This window comes from Bufo bufo, chromosome 3, assembly GCF_905171765.1.
Source record: "Bufo bufo chromosome 3, aBufBuf1.1, whole genome shotgun sequence".
NCBI lineage: Eukaryota > Metazoa > Chordata > Amphibia > Anura > Bufonidae > Bufo > Bufo bufo.
This window is the reverse complement of record NC_053391.1, coordinates 170,064,806-170,086,848: the sequence shown is the minus strand read 5'-3', so window position 1 is coordinate 170,086,848 and position 22,043 is coordinate 170,064,806.

The following is a 22,043-nucleotide window of genomic DNA, read 5'->3' as shown; positions in this document are numbered from 1 at the left end:
ACATCCAGGCCCAGCTTGAACTCTTTTATTGAACTTACCATCAGGCAGAGAATTCCTTAGTCTCACTGCTAATTATTTCAGAAGACTTAAAGGTGGGAAGACAATGTAATAGAGCAGCACGAAATGCCAGCAGAATGCTTGGATGTATAGGGAGAGGTATAAGCAGTAGAAAGAGTGAAGTGCTTATGCCACTGTACAGAACACTGGTGAGACCTCACTTGGAGTATTGTGCGCAGTACTGGAGGCCATATCTCCAGAAGGATATAGATACTCTAGAGAGAGTTCAGAGAAGAGCTACTAATCTAGTACATGGATTGCAGGATAAAACTTACCAGGAAAGGTTAAAGGATCTTAATATGTATAGCTTGGAAGAAAGAAGAGACAGAGGGGATATGATAGAAACTTTTAAATACATAAAGGGAATCAACTCAGTAAAGGAAGAGAGCATATTTAAAAGAAGAAAAACTACCACAAGAGGACACAGTTTTAAATTAGAGGGGCAAAGGTTTAAAAGTAATATAAGGAAGTATTACTTTACTGAGAGAGTAGTGGATGCATGGAATAGCCTTCCTGCAGAAGTCGTAGCTGCAAATACAGTGAGGGGGTTTAACCACCTCCGGACCGCTGTACGCAGATTCGCGTTCCGGAGGTGGCAGCCCTGCGCTCAGCGACGCATATACGCGTCATCTCGCGTGAGCCGGGATTTCCTGTGAACGCGCGCACACAGGCGCGCGCGCTCACAGGAACGGAAGGTAAGAGAGTTGATCTCCAGCCTGCCAGCGGCGATCGTTCGCTGGCAGGCTGGAGATGTGATTTTTTTAACCCCTAACAGGTATATTAGACGCTGTTTTGATAACAGCGTCTAATATACCTGCTACCTGGTCCTCTGGTGGTCCCCTTTGTTTGGATCAACCACCAGAGGACACAGGTAGCTCAGTAAAGTCCCACCAAGCACCACTACACTACACTACACCCCCCCGTCACTTATTAACCCCTTATTAGCCCCTGATCACCCCATATAGACTCCCTGATCACCCCCCTGTCATTGATTACACCCCTGTCATTGATCAACGCCCTGTAAAGCTCCATTCAGATGTCCGCATGATTTTTACGGATGCACTGATAGATGGATCGGATCCGCAAAACGCATACGGACGTCTGAATGAAGCCTTACAGGGGCATGATCAATGACTGTAATTATCACACAATATAGACTCCCTGATCACCCCCCTGTCATTGATCACCCCCCCTGTCATTGATTACCCCCCTGTAAAGCTCAATTCAGATGTCCGCATGATTTTTACGGATGCACTGATAGATGGATCGGATCCGCAAAACGCATACGGACGTCTGAATGAAGCCTTACACGGGCGTGATCAATGACTGTGGTTATCACCACATATAGACTCCCTGATCACCCCCCTGTCATTGATTACACCCCTGTCATTGATCACCCCCCTGTAAAGCTCCATTCAGATGTCCTCATGATTTTTACGGATCCACTGATAGATGGATCGGATCCGCAAAACGCATACGGACGTCTGAATAAAGCCTTACAGGGGAATGATCAATGACTGTGGTTATCACCCCATAAAGACTCCCTGATCACCCCCCTGTCATTGATCACCCCCCTGTCATTGATCAACCCCCTGTAAAGCTCCATTCAGATGTCCGCATGATTTTTACGGATCCACTGATAGATGGATCGGATCCGCAAAACGCATACGGACGTCTGAATAAAGCCTTACAGGGGCATGATCAATGACTGTGGTGATCACCCCATATAGACTCCCTGATCACCCCCCTGTCATTGATTACCCCCCTGTCATTGATCAACCCCCTGTAAAGCTCCATTCAGATGTCCGCATGATTTTTACGGATGCACTGATAGATGGATCGGATCCGCAAAACGCATACGGACGTCTGAATGAAGCCTTACAGGGGCGTGATCAATGACTGTGGTTATCACCCCATATAGACTCCCTGATCACCCCCCTGTCATTGATTACACCCCTGTCATTGATCAACCCCCTGTAAAGCTCCATTCAGATGTCCGCATGATTTTTACGGATGCACTGATAGATGGATCGGATCCGCAAAACGCATCCGGACGTCTGAATGAAGCCTTACAGGGGCATGATCAATGACTGTGGTTATCACCCCATATAGACTCCCTGATCACCCCCCTGTCATTGATCACCCCCCCTGTCATTGATTACCCCCCTGTAAAGCTCCATTCAGATTTCCGCATGATTTTTACGGATGCACTGATAGATGGATCGGATCCGCAAAACGCATACGGACGTATGAATGAAGCCTTACACGGGCGTGATCAATGACTGTGGTTATCACCCCATATAGACTCCCTGATCACCCCCCTGTCATTGATCACCCCCCTGTCATTGATCACCACCCCTGTCATTGATCACCCCGCTGTCATTGATCACCCTCTGTAAGGCTCCATTCAGACATTTTTTTGGCCCAAGTTAGCGGAATTATATTTTTTTTTTCTTACAAAGTCTCATATTCCACTAACTTGTGTCAAAAAATAAAATCTCACATGAACTCACCATGCCCCTCACGGAATCCAAATGCGTAAAATTTTTTAGACATTTATATTCCAGACTTCTTCTCACGCTTTAGGGCCCCTAGAATGCCAGGGCAGTATAAATACCACACATGTGACCCCATTTCGGAAAGAAGACACCCCCACGTATTCCGTGAGGGGCATATTGAGTCCATGAAAGATTGAAATTTTTGTCCCAAGTTAGCGGAACGGGAGACTTTGTGAGAAAAAAATAAAAAATATCAATTTCCGCTAACTTGTGCCAAAAAAAAAAAAATTCTATGAACTCGCCATGCCCCTCATTGAATACCTTGGGGTGTCTTCTTTCCAAAATGGGGTCACATGTGGGGTATTTATACTGCCCTGGCATTCTAGGGGCCCCAAAGCGTGAGAAGAAGTCTGGTATCCAAATGTCTAAAAATGCCCTCCTAAAAGGAATTTGGGCCCCTTTGCGCATCTAGGCTGCAAAAAAGTGTCACACATCTGGTATCACCGTACTCAGGAGAAGTTGGGGAATGTGTTTTGGGGTGTCATTTTACATATACCCATGCTGGGTGAGATAAATATCTTGGTCAAATGCCAACTTTGTATAAAAAAATGGGAAAAGTTGTCTTTTGCCAAGATATTTCTCTCACCCAGCATAAGTATATGTAAAAAGACACCCCAAAACACATTCCCCAACGTCTCCTGAATACGGCGATACCACATGTGTGACACTTTTTTGCAGCCTAGGTGGGCAAAGGGGCCCACATTCCAAAGAGCACCTTTCGTATTTCACTGGTCATTTACCTACTTACCACACATTAGGGCCCCTGGAAAATGCCAGGGCAGTATAACTACCCCACAAGTGACCCCATTTTGGAAAGAAGACACCCCAAGGTATTCCGTGAGGGGCATGGCGAGTTCCTAGAATTTTTTATTTTTTGTCACAAGTTAGTGGAAAATGATTATTTTTTTTTTTTTTTTTTTTCATACAAAGTCTCATATTCCACTAACTTGTGACAAAAAATAAAAACTTCCATGAACTCACTATGCCCATCAGCGAATACCTTGGGGTCTCTTCTTTCCAAAATGGGGTCACTTGTGGGGTAGTTATACTGCCCTGGCATTCTAGGGGCCCAAATGTGTGGTAAGGAGTTTGAAATCAAATTCTGTAAAAAATGACGAGTGAAATCCGAAAGGTGCTCTTTGGAATATGGGCCCCTTTGCCCACCTAGGCTGCAAAAAAGTGTCACACATCTGGTATCTCCGTACTCAGGAGAAGTTGGGGAATGTGTTTTGGGGTGTCATTTTACATATACCCATGCTGGGTGAGAGAAATATCTTGGCAAAAGACAACTTTTCCCATTTTTTTATACAAAGTTGGCATTTGACCAAGATATTTATCTCACCCAGCATGGGTATATGTAAAATGACACCTCAAAACACATTCCCCAACTTCTACTGAATACGGAGATACCAGATGTGTGACACTTTTTTGCAGCCTAGGTGGGCAAAGGGGCCCATATTCCAAAGAGCACCTTTCGGATTTCACTCGTCATTTTTTACAGAATTTGATTTCAAACTCCTTACCACACATTTGGGCCCCTAGAATGCCAGGGCAGTATAACTACCCCACAAGTGACCCCATTTTGGAAAGAAGAGACCCCAAGGTATTCGCTGATGGGCATAGTGAGTTCATGGAAGTTTTTATTTTTTGTCACAAGTTAGTGGAATATGAGACTTTGTATGAAAAAAATAAATAAAAAATCAGCATTTTCCACTAACTTGTGACAAAAAATAAAAAATTCTAGGAACTCGCCATGCCCCTCACGGAATACCTTGGGGTGTCTTCTTTCCAAAATGGGGTCACTTGTGGGGTAGTTATACTGCCCTGGCATTCTAGGGGCCCAAATGTGTTGTAAGGAGTTTGAAATCAAATTCTGTAAAAAATGACCTGTGAAATCCGAAAGGTGCTCTTTGGAATATGGGCCCCTTTGCCCACCTAGGCTGCAAAAAAGTGTCACACATCTGGTATATCTGTATTCAGGAGAAGTTGAGGAATGTGTTTTGGGGTGTCTTTTTACATATATCCATGCTGGGTGAGATAAATATCTTGGTCAAATGCCAACTTTGTATAAAAAAATGGGAAAAGTTGTCTTTTGCCAAGATATTTCTCTCACCCAGCATGGGTATATGTAAAATGACACCCCAAAACGCATTCCCCACCTTCTCCTGAGTACGGAGATACCAGATGTGTGACACTTTTTTGCAGCCTAGGTGGGCAAAGGGGCCCATATTCCAAAGAGCACCTTTCGGATTTCACAGGTCATTTTTTTACAGAATTTTATTTTAAACTCCTTACCACACATTTGGGCCCCTAGAATGCCAGGGCAGTATAACTACCCCACAAGTGACCCCATTTTGGAAAGAAGAGACCCCAAGGTATTTCGTGATGGGCATAGTGAGTTCATAGAACTTTTTATTTTTTGTCACAAGTTAGTGGAATATGAGACTTTGTAAGAAAAAAAAAAAAAATCATCATTTTCCGCTAACTTGTGACAAAAAATAAAAAGTTCTATGAACTCACTATGCCCATCAGCAAATACCTTAGGGTGTCTACTTTCCGAAATGGGGTCATTTGTGGGGTGTTTGTACTGTCTGGGCATTGTAGAACCTCAGGAAACATGACAGGTGCTCAGAAAGTCAGAGCTGCTTCAAAAAGCGGAAATTCACATTTTTGTACCATAGTTTGTAAACGCTATAACTTTTACCCAAACCATTTTTTTTTTTTACCCAAACATTTTTTTTTTATCAAAGACATGTAGAACAATAAATTTAGAGCAAAATTTATATATGGATGTCGTTTTTTTTGCAAAATTTTACAACTGAAAGTGAAAAATGTCATTTTTTTGCAAAAAAATCGTTAAATTTCGATTAATAACAAAAAAAGTAAAAATGTCAGCAGCAATGAAATACCACCAAATGAAAGCTCTATTAGTGAGAAGAAAAGGAGGTAAAATTCATTTGGGTGGTAAGTTGCATGACCGAGCAATAAACTGTGAAAGTAGTGTAGGTCAGAAGTGTAAAAAGTGGCCTGGTCTTTCAGGGTGTTTAAGCACTGGGGGCTGAGGTGGTTAAGCATGCATGGGATAGGCATAAGGCCATCCTTCATATAAGATAGGGCCGGGGGCTATCCATAGTATTCAGTATATTGGGCAGACTAGATGGGCCAAATGGTTCTTATCTGCCGACACATTCTATGTTTCTATGTTTCTATGCTCTTACAGTAAAGAATCCTCTTCTATGTTTGTGTACAAACCTTCTTTCCTCAAGGCGCAGAGGATGTCCCCTTGTCACAGTCACACTCCTGGGTATAATTAGATGATGGGAAAGATCTCTGTACTGACCCCTGATATATTTATACATAGTAATTAAATCTCCCCTCAGTCATCTTTTTTCTAAAGTGAATAACTCTAATTTTGATAATCTTACAGGGTACTGTAATTACCTCATTCCCGTAATTACTTTAGTGGCCCTCCTCTGAACCCTCTCTAGCTCTGATATATCTGCCTTGGTCACTTGTCTGACCAGTGATTTGTAAAGTGGTAGGACTATGTTCTCATCACGTGCATCTATGCCTCTTTTAAAGCAACCCATTATCTTATTGGCCTTGGCAGCAGCTCCCTGACACTGGTTCTTACAGCTTAATTTGCTGTTCACTAAAATTCCTAGGTCCTTCTCCATGTCAGTGTTACCCAGTGTTTTACCATTTAGTATGTGCGGGTGACTTGTATTATTCTTACCCATGTGCATAACCTTACATTTGTCAGTGCTAAACCTCATCTGCCAGTTCTCTACCCAAGCCTCTAATCTATCCAGATCCATTTGTAGCAGTATAATGTCCTCTTCTGTGTCAATCACTTTACACAGTTTACTGTCATCTGCATTTGAAGACACCCTAAGGCACCCCCAACATTTAAAAAAAAACAAAAGTGACTCCATTATGGAAAATACACCCCCCCAAAGGAATTTTTCAAGGAGTGCACTGAGCACTTTGGCCCAATAGCCAAATACACGCCATACCTTGGCAGTGCAAATGAAAAATGTCATATTTTACAAGAATATCTTGCTTTAGGCCCAATTTTTTCATTTTAACAAGGGGTATCAGGAGAAAATGCACCCTATAATCTGTTACCCATTTTCTCCTGAATACAGCAACACCCGTAAAGTAATCACATTTTTTATAATTTTTTCCTGAAATTCCAAGAAGGTCCCCCTATAACCAGCTGTTCTATGGATGACAAAGGCATTATATAGTGACACTTGGGTTATGTACAGAGCCAATTTTTTGTACCACACCTTAGATTTTCTTAAGGCACTGTAGGGCTGTAGTACCTGGTGTGGGGATTTGCTCTGGCAGACAGGTTAGCGGATGCAGTATAGAGGCAAGGAAACAGGTTGGAAATCAACTTCAGTGTTTTATTCACACTTAGCAAAAACATCACAGTCTTGGTGCTTGTTCACACACAGCAAAACATAACAATGATCACCTGGAATCCTTGGTGTCAGTTCACACCCGGCTATATTCTCAGACACAGACAAGTTCACTGGCAGGCTTCCAGGCGGCCTGCACGCCTGTTTGCAGTCCTCAGTAAAGAGTACACAGATGGAGGATAATCCACCCCACCTGATAAAGCTGACTGCTTTTTATTAGCCTCCCAAGACACGGCCTGGAACATGGGGCATAGCCACCCACCCAGCACTTTGGCTACTCCCAGTAAGAGCCATCCCGGGTTGGCTTTACCGCCATACTAAACAGTGTCAGACTGCAAAGGAAGAATGCAATACAGCAATAATGACACCTTGGCCTGGCTTATCCATTTGAGAGGGGAGTAGTCGGTCACCAGAAGAAACTTTCTCCCCAATAAATAATAACGGAGAGACTCGAGTGCCCACTTGATAGCCAGGCACTCTCTCTCCACTATACCCACTATACTATACTTTACCTGGTCTCGGCTGGGGTAAGCTTCCGGCTGAGGAAGACAACGGGATGCTCATCCCCATTGACCTCCTGAGACAGTACAACACCGAGACCCACCTCGGAGACATTGGTCTGCACTGTAAACTCCCTTTTAAAGTCGGGCGTCACCAAAACCGGGGACCCACACAGGGCCAGCTTCAAAGAGGAGAAAACCTTTTTTCCGCCTGCTCATTCCAGTGGACCGTCAATGACTTGTGTCCCTTCAAAAGACCTGACAATGGTGCGGCCATTGTGGCAAAATGGGGGACAAACCTCATATAGTATCCCACCATTCCCAGGAACGACTTTACTTGCCGAGTAGTGACAGGTCGGGGCCAATTCCAAATTGCCTCAATTTTGTTCACCTGAGGTTTCATAACTCTGCGCCCAATTACATACCCTAGGTACTTGGTCTATTCTAACCATATTGTACACTTTTATGGGTTAGTGGTTAAGCCAGCCTCACTAAGGGAGTCCACTACAGCCTGTACTTTAGGTAGAAGACTTTCCCAGTCGGTACTGTGGATAACGATATCGTCCAGGTAGGCCGAAGCGTAACGACAATGTGGACTGAGTAAAATGTCCATTAGCCTTTGAAACGTGGCGGGAGTGCCATGTAAACCAAAGGGTAATACCTTGTACTGATACATCCCCTCTGGTGGGATGACAGCTGTTTTTTCCTTGGCAGCCTCCATCAAGGGTACCTGCCCGTACCCTTTGGTGAGGTCCAGCACAGAAAAATACCAGGCTTGGCCTAACTTCTCAATAAGCTCATCCACTTGCGGCATGGGATATGCGTCCAACTTGGAAACGTTATTAAGTTTGCAGAAGTCGTTACAGAATCGTAACGTCCCGTTCGACTTGGGTATTAAGACTATCAGACTGGCCCATTCACTTTTTGACTCCTCAATGACACCCAGCTGTAGTATCAGCTGCACTTCTTCCGAGATGGCTTGTCGCCGTGACTCAGGTGCCCGGTATGGTTTCAACCGGATTCTGGCCTGAGGCTCAGTGACAATGTCATGTCGGATGAAAGAAGTGCATCCAGGGAGGTCCGAAAACACATCCGTGTTTCTGCTGACGAACTCCCTGGCCTCCGGAGTCTGTTTAGAAAAAAGGTTGTCAGCAATATTTACTGTGGCAACTGCTTCCCTCGCATCAGACTGTGGGACTGGAAATTCTACCCTCAGAAAACTCAGCCGGGGACTGTTGTCCGTACTGGTCTCCCTATCTTTTCACGGTTTCAGTAAGTTTACATGGTACACCTGCTCTGGCTTTCTCCACCCTGGCTGGTGTACCCTGTAGGTTACCTCCCCAACTTTTTCGGGCACTTTGTAAGGACCCTGCCACCTAGCCAGGAACTTGCTTAATGTCCACCGTTGTCACCAGAACCAAAACTTGATCTTCCAAACACAAGCCTGGCGATTATAGACACTACTCTGGGCTCGCTGAGCTGCCTCAATATGTTCCTTAACCAGCGGCAACACTATCTCCATCTGCTCTTGCATCTGAGTGACATACTCAATCACACTTTTACGCTGTGTGGGTTGTTTTTCCCACGCCTCTTTGGCTATGTCCAAATAACCACGGCCATACAGCAGTTTGAAGAGTGAGAACCCAGTAGAGGCCTGGGGCACCTCTCGCACTGCGAACTTGAGATAGGGCAGTAGCAGATCCCAATCCCTTCCATCTTTAGACACCTCCTGCTTTAACATGTTTTTCAAGGTTTAATTAAATTCTTATATCAGGCCGCCCGTTTGTGGGTGATAGACAGACGTCCACAACTGTTTGATCTGTAGTAGACTGAGTTCGCTCATGACTTTTGACATAAAAGGGGTCCCCTGTACTGTCAGTATTAGTGATGGACGAACATGGGCCGGGAAGGTTCGCAAACGCGATCGCGGTAATGCAGCAAAACCGCAAACAAATGCTGCACTATCTAAATGCACTATATAGAAAGTATATTATTGGCATATAACACCACTGCTTCAATAAAAAAAAAAATTTGGGGGCAACTGGTATATCACACAAATAGAAATTATTTGTTCCAATAGCGTTTGGCACTCTGTGTAGCTGTAGCATCTCAGCAGAACCGCACACAACTGCTGCACAATACAAATGCACTATAATGTACTTTGTATTAGAAAGTATATTATAAGTATATTACACCCCTCAGTAAGTCACACCTATCGATAGCACACCTATACCAGTCCTTAAAAGGACTTTTGTGACCCTATTAGCTAGCGTTTGGTGTCCCTAACAGTCTGTCCCTGCTCCTACACTGGCAAAAAAATGAATGTAAAATGGCGGCCAGATCTGGTTTAATTATAAGGTAGGGGGTATGTCCATGTGCTGAAACGTCTCAACTGACTGTCCTGTACCACCTGACGGATGTGTCATGGGTCAAAGTTCTTCACAATGTAAAAGAATATTGTGCCGGTGGACATCGCCATATGTTCGCCTGTTTGGCGAATGACGAACAAGCAAAGTTTTCCGCAAAACGACTGCCGGGCAAACCGCAAGGCCATCTCTAGTCAGGATCTCTTTAGGTAGGCCCACTCTGGAAAATATCTCCATTAACTCTTTGGCTATGAGTTTGTCGCAGAGGCACAGCCTCCGGGTACCGAGTGACATAGTCCAGGACTACCAGGATGTGTTGGTGCCCTCTAGTGGATTTTGGTACTGGGCCTATGAGATCCATAGCGATCCGCTCAAATGGATCCTCAATAATTGGGAGAGCGACCAGGGGACTACGGAAATGTGGCTGGGGGCTGGTTATCTGGCAGGTTGGGCAAGACTTGCAATACTCTTCCACCTCCCTGAACACACTGGGCCAGTAAAACTGCTGTAGAATCCGGTCCTGCATTTTCTGCTGGCCCAGGTGTCCCCCATGAACATGTTGGTTGCATAACTCCATCACGAGCTTGCAATACATCTTGGGCACCACCAAATGTTCAATATGCTCACCTCGTAGTTGATTTACTCGGTACAGCTTCTCCTGTTGAACCACAAAACGGGGACATAGACTCGGCCCCCGGTTGTTGTGGTTCACCCTCAAATACTACCACATTTTCCCAGGCTCAAGATAGAGTTGGGTCCTGGTGCTGTGCTGTACCAAAATTATCTCTGGAGACGATGAGATCTGCCAACTCCGGACCCGGAGGCAAGTCCTCCACGTCTCCCACCATTAAACTTAGCGGGGTTGTCTCCCCTTCTTCCACCAAAGTGGCGGTCACCCCAACCACTGGCCTTTCGTACTCAGGTTCCCAGGATTCTGGTCTCCCCCCTGAGCCAGGCCACTCTGCTAGGGTTACCCCTGTCTCATGGGTATCGGTGACTCTCGCCTCAGGTCACAATAACGGGAAACTGGGGAAGTCTCTCATAATTATTAGTTCATAATGTAACTTTGTGGTGACGGCCACCTGATGAGTCCACCTGCCGGCCACCGTGGTGGGATAGTCCTTTAACTCTCCATGGATGCACACAGCACTGACTTTCTGGCCAGTATATTCGGAGTGATGCACCAGGGCAACTCTTACCAGGGACACCAGGCTCCCTGAGTTCAGCAGTGCCACCGCCAGAGTATTTCCCACTTGTACCTGGCACAAGTGACTATTGTCTATTGTCCCGGGGATACCGGTGGCACACAGCCTCCTGGCATACATTGAGGGGCTGTAGCCAAAGTTAGTGTCTATGGGTTCCCCCGATAGGGACAGTCGGCCCTTATGTGACCAGGCTCTTGGCACCGCCAACAGACCATTGGAGCTGGGTCTGTAGGGAGTATATCCCGAGCGTTTTTTTTGGCACTAGCCGCCTGGTCGAGGGTGGAGATTTTCTGGGGTTTGACTGGCCCCCTCCCAAAAGAACCCCCCTGTAGATTTCTGGTGGCCTCATGGCTCTCCACCAGGTCGACCATTTCTAGGGCATTACCAAGAGACATCTGGCCAATCCAATGCTGGAGAGGGAACGGCATAGTCCTCCAGAACAAATCCGCCAACAGACGGTCCGGCATACCAGTGGGACTCAGTACGTCAGGCTGCAGCCATTTTTGCAACGGGTGTAGCAGATGATAATACTGCGATCTGGCAGATTCACTGATGCACCTTCCGGACCAATACATTCACCCTCAGTATTGCCAGAATCTCACCTCTTACGGTCAGGTAGTCGGCTGCTTGATCATCTGGTAGGTCAAAAAACACCTTCTGGGGTCCAGACGCCAGGAACGGAGGGACTACCTCAGCCCATTGGTCTCGGGGTAACTTCTCCCTCATGGCCACCTTTTCGAATACCGCCAGATAGGTCTTGACGTCATCCTAGGGGGTCATCTTGGGGATTGCCGCACGGACAGCTTTCCGGGCATCGTGGACGTTCTAGGATACTCCTGCCGCTTGTAACGCTATCACATGCTGTATTAGCAGCTGGTAGGTTTCCTGCTGCTGCTTGTTAGCCTCACACTGCTGCAAGTTAGCCTCCATGAGGGCTTTCACGACCGCCTCCATTTTGTCAGGGGACACGGGTCGTAACCTTGCCGGCTTGATATAGGACATACACCCTACAGACGGGAAAAAAACTGAAACTTTTCGGCCTTCAGGCCAGCCTCATTGCATTTGCCCACATCTTCCACCAAATGTGGGGATTGGCTCTGGTATACTGGTTAGTGGACGCAGTATAGAGGCAAGGAACCAGGTTGTAAATCAACTTCAGTGTTTTATTCACACTCAGCAAAAACATCTTAGTCTTGGTGCTTGTTCACACACAGCAAAACATAACAATGATCATCTGAAATCCTTGGTGTCAGTTCACACCAGCTATATGCTCAGACACAGACAAGTTCACTGGCAGGCTTCCAGGCGGCCTGCATGCCTGTTTGCAGTCCTCAGCACAGAGTACTTCACAGCTTATCTGTCAGATGGAGGATAATCCATCCCACCTGATAAAGCTGACTGCTTTTTATAAGCCTCCTAAGACCCGGCCTGGAACGTGGGGAGTAGCCACCCACCCAGAACTTTGGCTACTCCTAGTAAGAGCCGTCATACTAAACAGCTGAAGTGTCAGACTGCAAAGCAATAATGACACTTCGGGAAAAAAAAACTTCTCTTACCTCACCGAGGCCAGGAACCTCAGTGACACATATCGACCATCAATGATGGCCCCTTGTTCCTTCCTACACTTGTCTGAAAGATCCACTCCGCCCATGAACTGGTTGTAATCCTGGATACACACAGTCTTGGTGTTCTGCTCTGTGGTTCCTCAGACTGGGGTGGACTGATTTGCATGGATGGTAGTTAATACGGATGAGCAAATCGACTTTGGATGAAACATCCGCAGTGATTCACATAAAACTTTGTTCTAATACTGTACGGAGCAGGAGTTCCATACAGTATTAGAATGTATTGGCTCCGATGAGCCAAAGTTATTGCTTTGCGAAGTCTCGCAAGAGTTTGCGCAATAACTTCATAAATTAATTCGTACTGCAAAAAAACATTTCCCGAACTCGGGTTTAGTTCCAAATACCACTCAGGAGGCTGAAAATTATATACACAGTCTAGTATGGGGCTGTCACGGGGAGTAGGCAGCGCACTCTCCCTTCGCAGCGATGCCGACATTCCACGCGCCTAGCGGAGAGAGGACGTGGGTGGCGTCCTCGTCTCCATGGGGACCAGGGGGGGGGGATCCAGCTGTGCATGCCTCTTCTGCGTGGTCTGCGTCCTCCTTCCCCTAGACAACAAGAAGCAGGAGAGCTGAGCATCGATAATGATGATCGGCGCTTGGCTATGTTGGGTTGTGTTATGCGAGTGACGTGACGCTGGCCACATCATGTGATTCACCAGTCTGGGCAATTTTAACAGGCAGCCTGCTGGCCACAGGTTGCCTGTGATTGGTCTTTCTACCTTCACCAGCGTTCCTATTATTACCTAGCTATTGTGTTTGGACCTCGGCTTTGTTTCTGACCTCGACCTTGTTACCTCCTTGGAACTGACGTGACCTCTCGGCTTCTGACTTCGGTTTGTGTTGACCTTGTAATTGTGTTTTTCCTTGTGTACCTATGTGACCTATTGGCTTTGAACTTTGCTTCCTTGACTCTGTTACGTGTTATTCTTGCACTCTTTAGGCCCCTGCACATATCTAAGCTAGGGAACGCCGCCAAGTTGTACATCATCAGTTAGGACGTCCAGTGCAAGTAGGTAGGGACAGAGGTGTGGGTGGAAATCAGGGCTACACTCTTCCCTCCCCTACGTGACAGGATCACAGGCCTTACCTAATACCATGGACCCTATGCGAGTCCTTACGGATCAGGTACATAGTCTCGCTCAAATGGTGCAGGATTTGGCAGAGAGGCTACAACAGCAAGAATTTCATCAAACCCCACCTGTAGCGGTCTGTTCCGCTCAAAATCTTGAACCTCATGTAAAACTGCCTGACCGTTTTTCAGGGCATAAGAGAAATTTCCTGACATTTAAAGAGAGCTCCACCAGGAAAGGTAACAGCGACCAGATAGCCAATTTTAGGTGGGACGCCACCAGGCACTGGTTCGCTGAAAATAACTTTCGCATAGCTGTGTATACACATACATCGGATCTGGAATGCTGCTGATATATCCTTTTAAACCTGTCACAATTTAGATCTTTGTACTAACTTTTTACTCATTTTAATCAACTGAATCCATCTCAGACTATTGACTATATTTGTCTAATATTTAAAGTTCTACATACCATGATTCTGGACTTATAGCCCAATACAAGGTGTTTTATCATCACTTTTTCACATTATTTTTCTTTATTCATTTATCAATTTTTCTATTTTACACCACCCACTCCTCTCCCTGTACATTGGGAGAGACCTATATTGATAAAGTTTCTAATACTACCCAAATAAATATAGTTTTTATCATATACCTTGTCCTTTGTTTAAATCTGCTGGTAACCTCATATAGAGTGCCTGTCTTCCTATGTTCCTATACGCCTGCCTTTTCTGACTGGGTGAGTCAGCTTAGACACGTGCACCTTGCATATTGCCCACACAGGAGAGCCACCGTATTCCCTCCTTATATTTGTTTACGTCCACATTTTTCAGGCTCTGAACAACAAAGGGTAGGCATTGTTATCTCTTTGTTGCAGGGAGACCCGCAAAAATGGAAATGTGATTCATGTTGTCTACCTGTTATTCAGGCTGGAGTCTCACTCTCTTCCCACATACATTAGTGACTTTGCTGATGTTTTTTCTATGTTTGAGGCTGATTTCCTTCCCCCTCATAGACCTTATGACTGTGACATAGACCTTATTCCGGGATCTACAGATGTAGTAGGGTTAGCACTCAAGCTCTTAACTCAAATTTCTTAACTCATCGTTTTAGTTTGAGACAAAAGCCATTGAAAAGCAATTAAAGGTGTTTGTTTAACTCATTTTGTTTAGATAACACGTCTCATAAATCATCCGTAAGTACCCTAGGTGTCATATTTATAATTTGTCAGGTCCGGAACGGAAGTCTATGAGGGACTACTTGAAGGAGTCTACGAAAAGTACATATTAGACCCTCAGTGTGTTTCTTTGTTGCTAAGAAGGACGGTGGATTGAGTCAGTGGATTGATTATAGAGAGTTGAATAAGATTACTGTTAAGAATAAGTACCTGTTGCCGTTGATTCCAGACCTGTTTAATCAAAATCTTGGAGCTCACTGGTTCAATAAACTTGATCTCAGGGGGGCCTATGATCCTACCCGAATTAAGGAGGGCGATGAGTGGAAGATGGTTTTTAATACCTCAGAGGCTCGTTATGAATATTTAGCGATGCCGTATGGGTTAAGTAATGCTCCGGCGGTTTTCCAAAATTTTGTCAATGACATCTTTAGACAATTTATTGAAAAATGTGTAATTGTTTATTTAGATGATATCCTGATTTATTCGCCTGACTGGGATTCTCACTTTATTCACACTAAACAGGTACTGGAGGTTCTTCTGCAGAACCGACTGTTTGTGAAGGGTGAGAAGTGTATTTTTGGAGTACAGTCTCACACCCCAATCCTTCAAGATGGATCCAGGGAAGGTACAAGACATTTTGGAGTGGGTGAGACCTTCCTCTCTTAAAGCATTACAACGCTTCTTGGATTTCACAAATTATTATCGAAAATGGATCAAGAACTTTTCTATTATTGCCAAGCCTCTCATGGATCTAACTAAGAAGGGAGTTGATCTAGTAAATTGGTTACCAGAGGCCATAAAGGCTTTTGAAAACCGCAAGAGGTGTTTCGTTAATGCCCCAGTATTAGTTCAACCTGACACAGAGCGGCCTTTTGTGGTGGAGGTTGATGCTTCCGAGGATGGAGCTGGGGCAGTACTCTCTCAGGGGTCATCCACTCTCACTAACCTGAGACCTTGTGCTTTCTTTTCTTGTAAATTCTCTTCTACCGAGAGAAATTATGACATTGAGAGTTACTTGCTATTAAATGGGCTTTTGAGGAAGGGGGCTTAACATCAGGTTAAAGTAATTACGGATCATAAGAATTTAATGTTTTTGGAATCTGCTAAACGTTTGAATCCCAGACAGGCTAAGTGGACATTATTCTTTACACATTTTAATTTTTGTATTACTTTTAGGCCAGGATGTAAAAATATTAAAGCATACGCCTTATCCCGCAGTTTTTGTGCTTTTCAATCTCCCGATACTCCACCAGAAGCAATATTACTGGCAGGTGTCATTGTGGCTTCGATCTCCTCTGATCTGACGACTGAATTAACTGCGAGGCTACACTTGGCTCCAATACAATCTCCTACTGATAAATTATTTGTAGAGTTGAGTGGACACCTGGATGTTCGGGTTCGACGGGTTCGGCCGAACTTCACAAAAAACTTCGAGTTCGAGACCCAAACTTGAACCCGAACCCGAACCCCATTGAATTCAATGGGGACCCGAACCTTTGAGCACTAAAATGGCTGTAAAAATGTCATGGGAAGTGCTAGAGGGCTGCAAATGCCAGCAAAATGTGTTTAAGAGCATGGCAAGCGCTCTGCAAACAAAAGTGGATAGGGAAATGACTTTAAATAACATAAAATATGTAAAAATAAAAAAAATAATCTTGATCTAGGAGGACGAGGTCCATATGGAGCAGGAGGTTGAGGAGGCGGTGCATGTGGCAGTGTAGGTGGAAGCGGCGGTGGATGAGAAGGAGGTAGCCTACACTGCTTTTTGGTTTCACATTTTTTTTATTATTTTTTTTTATTAGGGTACACCCCAAAACATTGGAAAATATAACCTGTAATAACCCCCTCCATTCATGCTAAACACACGTTCAGACAATACATTGGCTGCAGGGCTGGCCACCACCTCCAAGGAGTAAAGGGCAATCTCAGGCCATGTGCCCAATTAGGAGACCCAAAAGTTGCAGGGGGCAGAACCATCAGTCAGTTCATGTAGGTGTGTGCAAACATACTGCCCCATGTCGCACGTCCCCGTGATGTTCATCATCCAAGTGGATATCTGCTCTATCAACTTTGGATGTTGTTTTCTGCGACTACCATGTTGATCACGGTTAGCGGCGTATCAGGGTTGCACGCCGGAGAGGGAGCTTGAGAAAGAGAGACCACATCCAAGGGAGGTCAATGTATGAAATTAAATGTAATCGAGCGGAAATGTGGGACAAAGTATTGAAGCATAAGCTTCCAAGTTTAGGAGGGGCCGCGCGACAATTACCCACTTCCGACTCGTGGAGGTAATGACGATAAATAACAATACAGGACTCTTAAGATTCCCTGTTATTTGAATGATTAATAAAAAATTACAGGGACTGTCACTGCAGTATTTTGGATTAGGAAACGTTTGACAGGAGAGGCCCTGCGGCCGCTTTGTTGACTCTAGATAACTTCTGCCTGATTGCACGTCCCTGTGATGTCCACTATCCATTTGGATATCTTCTCTATCAACTTTCGATGTTGTTTTATGAGCCTACCATGTTGATCACGGTTATCAGCGAATCAGGGTTCCACACCGGAGAGGGAGCGTGAGAAAGAGAGACCACATCCAAGGGAGGTTAATTGTTTCGAATTAAATATCATAGAGTGGAAATATGGGACAAAGTATTGAAGCGCAAATGTGGGACAACTTATTAAAGTTTAGGCATTGAATAAAAGGAGGTGGCGTGCATCGATTAAGGAAGAATTTCTGAAATTGTATTCCCTGTCACCTATGCAGAGCAGGGGTTTCTATAAGGCAAAATTGGTAAAATGTCACCTGACAATGTAACAGATGATTTTTAAAAATTTATGTTCCTGTCACCTATGAAGAGGTGCCCCCGTGACGTCCACCATATATTTGAACATCTTCTCTATCAACTTTTGATGTTCTTTTCTAAGCCTACCATGTTGATCACGGTTATCGGCGAATCAGGGTTCCACGCCGGAGAGGGAGCGTGAGAAAGGGAGACCTTATCCAAGGGAGGGCAAAGGCTGCAATGGGATGGAGTGGAAATGTGGGACTAATTATTAAAGCAGAAGGATAGAGGGAGCGTGAGAAAGAGAGACCACATCCAAGGGAGATAAATTGATGAAATTTGATTTTGATCGAGTGGAAATATGAGAAAAGTTATTAAAGCAGAAGGTTAGAATGAAAGGGCCAATTAAAGACAAATTTTAGAAATTTACCTATGCAGAGTAGGGGTTTTTCATCGCCAGAAATGGGTTAATGTCACCCACCAATGGAACAGATTATTTTAAAAAATTTCTGTCCCTGTCACCTATGCAGAGCAGGGGTTTAATCATGTCAAAAATTGTAAAATGTCAACCCAAGAATGCAACAGAAAAATTTGTGAAATTTATTAACCTGTCTACTAGGTAGAACAGGGGTCTATAACAGACAAAAATTGTTTAATGTCACCGAATATGTAAAAGAAAAATTAATGAAATTTATTAAGCTGTCAACTAGGTAGAGGAGGGGTATATTACAGCCGAAAATTGGTTAATTTCACCCGAAAATGTAACAAACAAATTAGATAATTTTTTAGCAGTGGTATATCACACCCAAAAATTTTTGAATTTCACCAGAAAATGTAACAAATTAGAGAATTTATTTAACTGTCTACTAAGTATAGCAGTGGTATATCACAACCAAAAATGGGTTTATTTCACCAGTAAATGTAACAGACAAATTTGTGAATTTTTTTAACCTGTCTAAAAAAGAGAGTCAACAAAACCATGATAATGGGGATGAGGTAGAGTTACCGGTACCAGAGCATTTTTGGAGATATAGACATAACGCTTCACAATTAAGATACAGATTTATAGATAGTGTCCCTGCGTTTAGGAGGGGTGAAGATAGGGAAAAAGTATTAAAAAGGAAAGAACTGAGATGGATTTACGAATTAGATACCATGGAGCCAAAAGGCCTTAATAGGGAATTTAAGGTGGGCTCTCTCTTCTGAACCCAGATCGGGATCAGGATGTGTGTTAATGTAACTTAAGCACCAGGCTAATAGCCGTGTGTGTTTCTTTTATAAAAAAAAAAATTAACCCCCTTGTTTATGTATCCTCACTTTTTATGTATCCTTATCTTTTATGTACCCTCATTTTTTTATTTCTAATTTTCAGATGCAGTGGTGTACATGCTGTGGGAGAACTGTACCTGGATTATAGAATAAGGCCCCAAATGGGGGACCCTTAGGGAACTTGCGGAGTAAGAGTATTGACCACTGGGGAAGTCTCTGGAGGGGGATATGCGGCCACCCCGGTATGTACTAAAAGGATGGATATAATAGCTGGGAATAAAGGAGGCGTTTGTTAATGTGGAGGTTTCATTGGTGGCATCCAAGGAAAAAATATATTTGAAAGGAGTGATATGGTGATTACGCTGAATATAAAAGGAGCAGGTCAATCCACAAATAATTAGGAGGGACAAAGGGAAAGGGGAGGGCTCATCCAGTAAATGGATTGTAGCCACCCTTTCTTTTGAGTCCCCCAAGAATGAATGGTAATTTAGGACTGGATGACCCAGTGAGCTGGGGGCTGAGCCCCCTGGAGCATTGGGTCTCTATACCAGCCGCATGATGAATGTTGGAGGACCGGCTATGCAGCTATGCAATTAGCACCATGTGATTCACTCTATAAATATAAAAATAAAGATGAATGTAATGGATTCCTAATGATGCCCCCAGTGAACCCATAAAGAAGCCCTCCATATAAAGTATTAAATAAATAAATGTCCATTAAGAGATCGCTCTGGAACTAAATGAAAATTTGATCGCCAGCCTCTGTGACGATCCAGCGTCAAGTAACCTGGCAACTGGAAGTCAGGTGATAACATGAGACGTGTAACGTCACCAAGAGACCTAGTCATGTGATCGGAAGTACCGGGACATGATAGTATGATTGGACCCGGCCGAAGGGCGGAAGTGATGTCATGGCGCATGTGCAAATTGAATAGAGGGACGCCGGTGGCCAAAGAACTAGCTAGAATGCATGCAGATAAACCCTGGAGATGAAAGTCCAGCGAAGGCTCCTACAGCATGGGGACATGGTATGAAAAGGATTGAATGTTCAGATATGATTGGTAGTCAAATGAGGATGTAAAATACGGATTGAGGTATTTAGGAGGTACTTAGGGGGTTAATGGGATGGGCCAAGCTGTAACCAATGTGAGGCCTTGGGGTGGTTTTTAAATGTTCACTGTGTCATTGTTATAATGTGAGCTTGATAAAGACCGTAAGGTCAAAACGTCGCTGCTGATTTAGGTGTAATAAAGGTATTGGAAAATATCCATTGGAGTGCCGTGGCTCTACTATTTATTGCTGGCAACTACGGGAACCTTAGGACCTGGATCCAACGCTGCAGGCACCACCACAAATTGGAATTACTGAATAAACAGTGAGTAGTGCTGTCTTACTGCTATATCGTGTAGTCCCAGAGCTGCTACGAGATTTCGCCCATTATCGCAAACCACCAGGCTGGGCTTGAGGCTCACTGGCACCAACCACTCATCGGTCTATTGTTCTAGGCCCGTCCACAGTGTTTGGGAGATGGAGAGCTGAACGCTTCCGTGGGACAATGTGGAGATGCTTAGTGACCCAGATGGTGGTGGTGCTGCTGGCAGATTCTCTGTTTGCGGGGTGGCAGGTGGCACTGTCACTCCAGAGGTGGATGAAGAGGCCGAGACTACAGCAGAAGAGGAAGCAGGAGGAGCCAGAGACCTTTCTTGGTTTTTGAGGTGTCTACTCCACTGCAGCTCGTGCTTTGCACTTAGATGCCTGGTCATGCAGGTTGTTCTCAGGTTGACAACGTTTATGCCTCGCTTCAGGCTCTGATTGCACAGCGTGCAAACCACTCGTGTCTTGTCGTCAGCACATTGTCTGAAGAACTGCCAGAGATCTCCTTGGAGCTGACTTTGGTGTGCTTGGTCCCTTGCTGCGGTGGGCAGTAGCAGGCGTAATGTCTAGGGGACGGCCGCTTCGCTTTTGCACCCTGCTCCCTCTTCTGCTGTGCTGGTGGCTCTGTGCGACCACCGCCTCTTCCTCCGAACTACACAGGTCACTTGCATGACCTTGATTCCATGTGGGGTCGAGGACCTCATCGTCCTCCACATCATCTTCCACCCAGTCTTCACCCCTGCCCTCCTTGTTAGCCTGCACACTTTCAAAAGCCCCAGCAGTTGGCACCTGTGCTTCGTCATCATCCGAGACGTGTTGCAATGGTCCTCCCATGTACTCATCTTGAAACATAAGTGGTTGGGCATCGGTGCATTCAATCTCTTCCACTTCTGGGGCAGGGATAGGTGGATGGCCCTGGGAAACCCTGCTAACAGAGTCATCAAAAAGCAGAAGAGACTGCTGCATGACTTGGGTCTCAGACTGCCTAGCTGATTTGCAAGGGGGTGAGGTGAAAGACTGATGGACATCGGCTGCAGGTGCCAACTCTGATCATTCAGCAGGAGACTGGCTGGGAGACAATGTGAAGGAACTGGAGGCACTGTCAGCAACCCAATCTACTATCGCCTGTACTTTTTCTGGCCTCACCATTCGTAGAGCTGCTGTGACTGTAACGTACACGACACACAGGGGGGAGGATAGTGACCACTGCGCTCCACCCTCACCCCTGGCCCTGCCTACTTGCCTCGCAAGTCCTAATGACAGGGGACAACTAGACGGCAGTCCCTAACTTAGGATACGGGCTGGGAAGACAGACAAGACAAATAACGGAACGTGAACAGACCGGGTCAATACCTAGAGAGCTACGCAGTACTAAGGAATGAGCAGAGAATAGTCAGGAAAAGCCGAGGTCAAATACCAGGAGAAAAACGAAGTACAACAGGAGTCCTCAAAGAATCATCAGGTGGAAGCCGGGGTCAGGATACCATGAGAGATGCGCAGTACAGGAGGAGCAGGCAGAGAATCGTCAGGGAACACAGGATCAGGAAAGTATGCAGGAACAAAACAATCACCAGATACTAAAATTAACAGGCAACCTGTGGCCAGCAGGCTGCCTGTATTTATAGTGG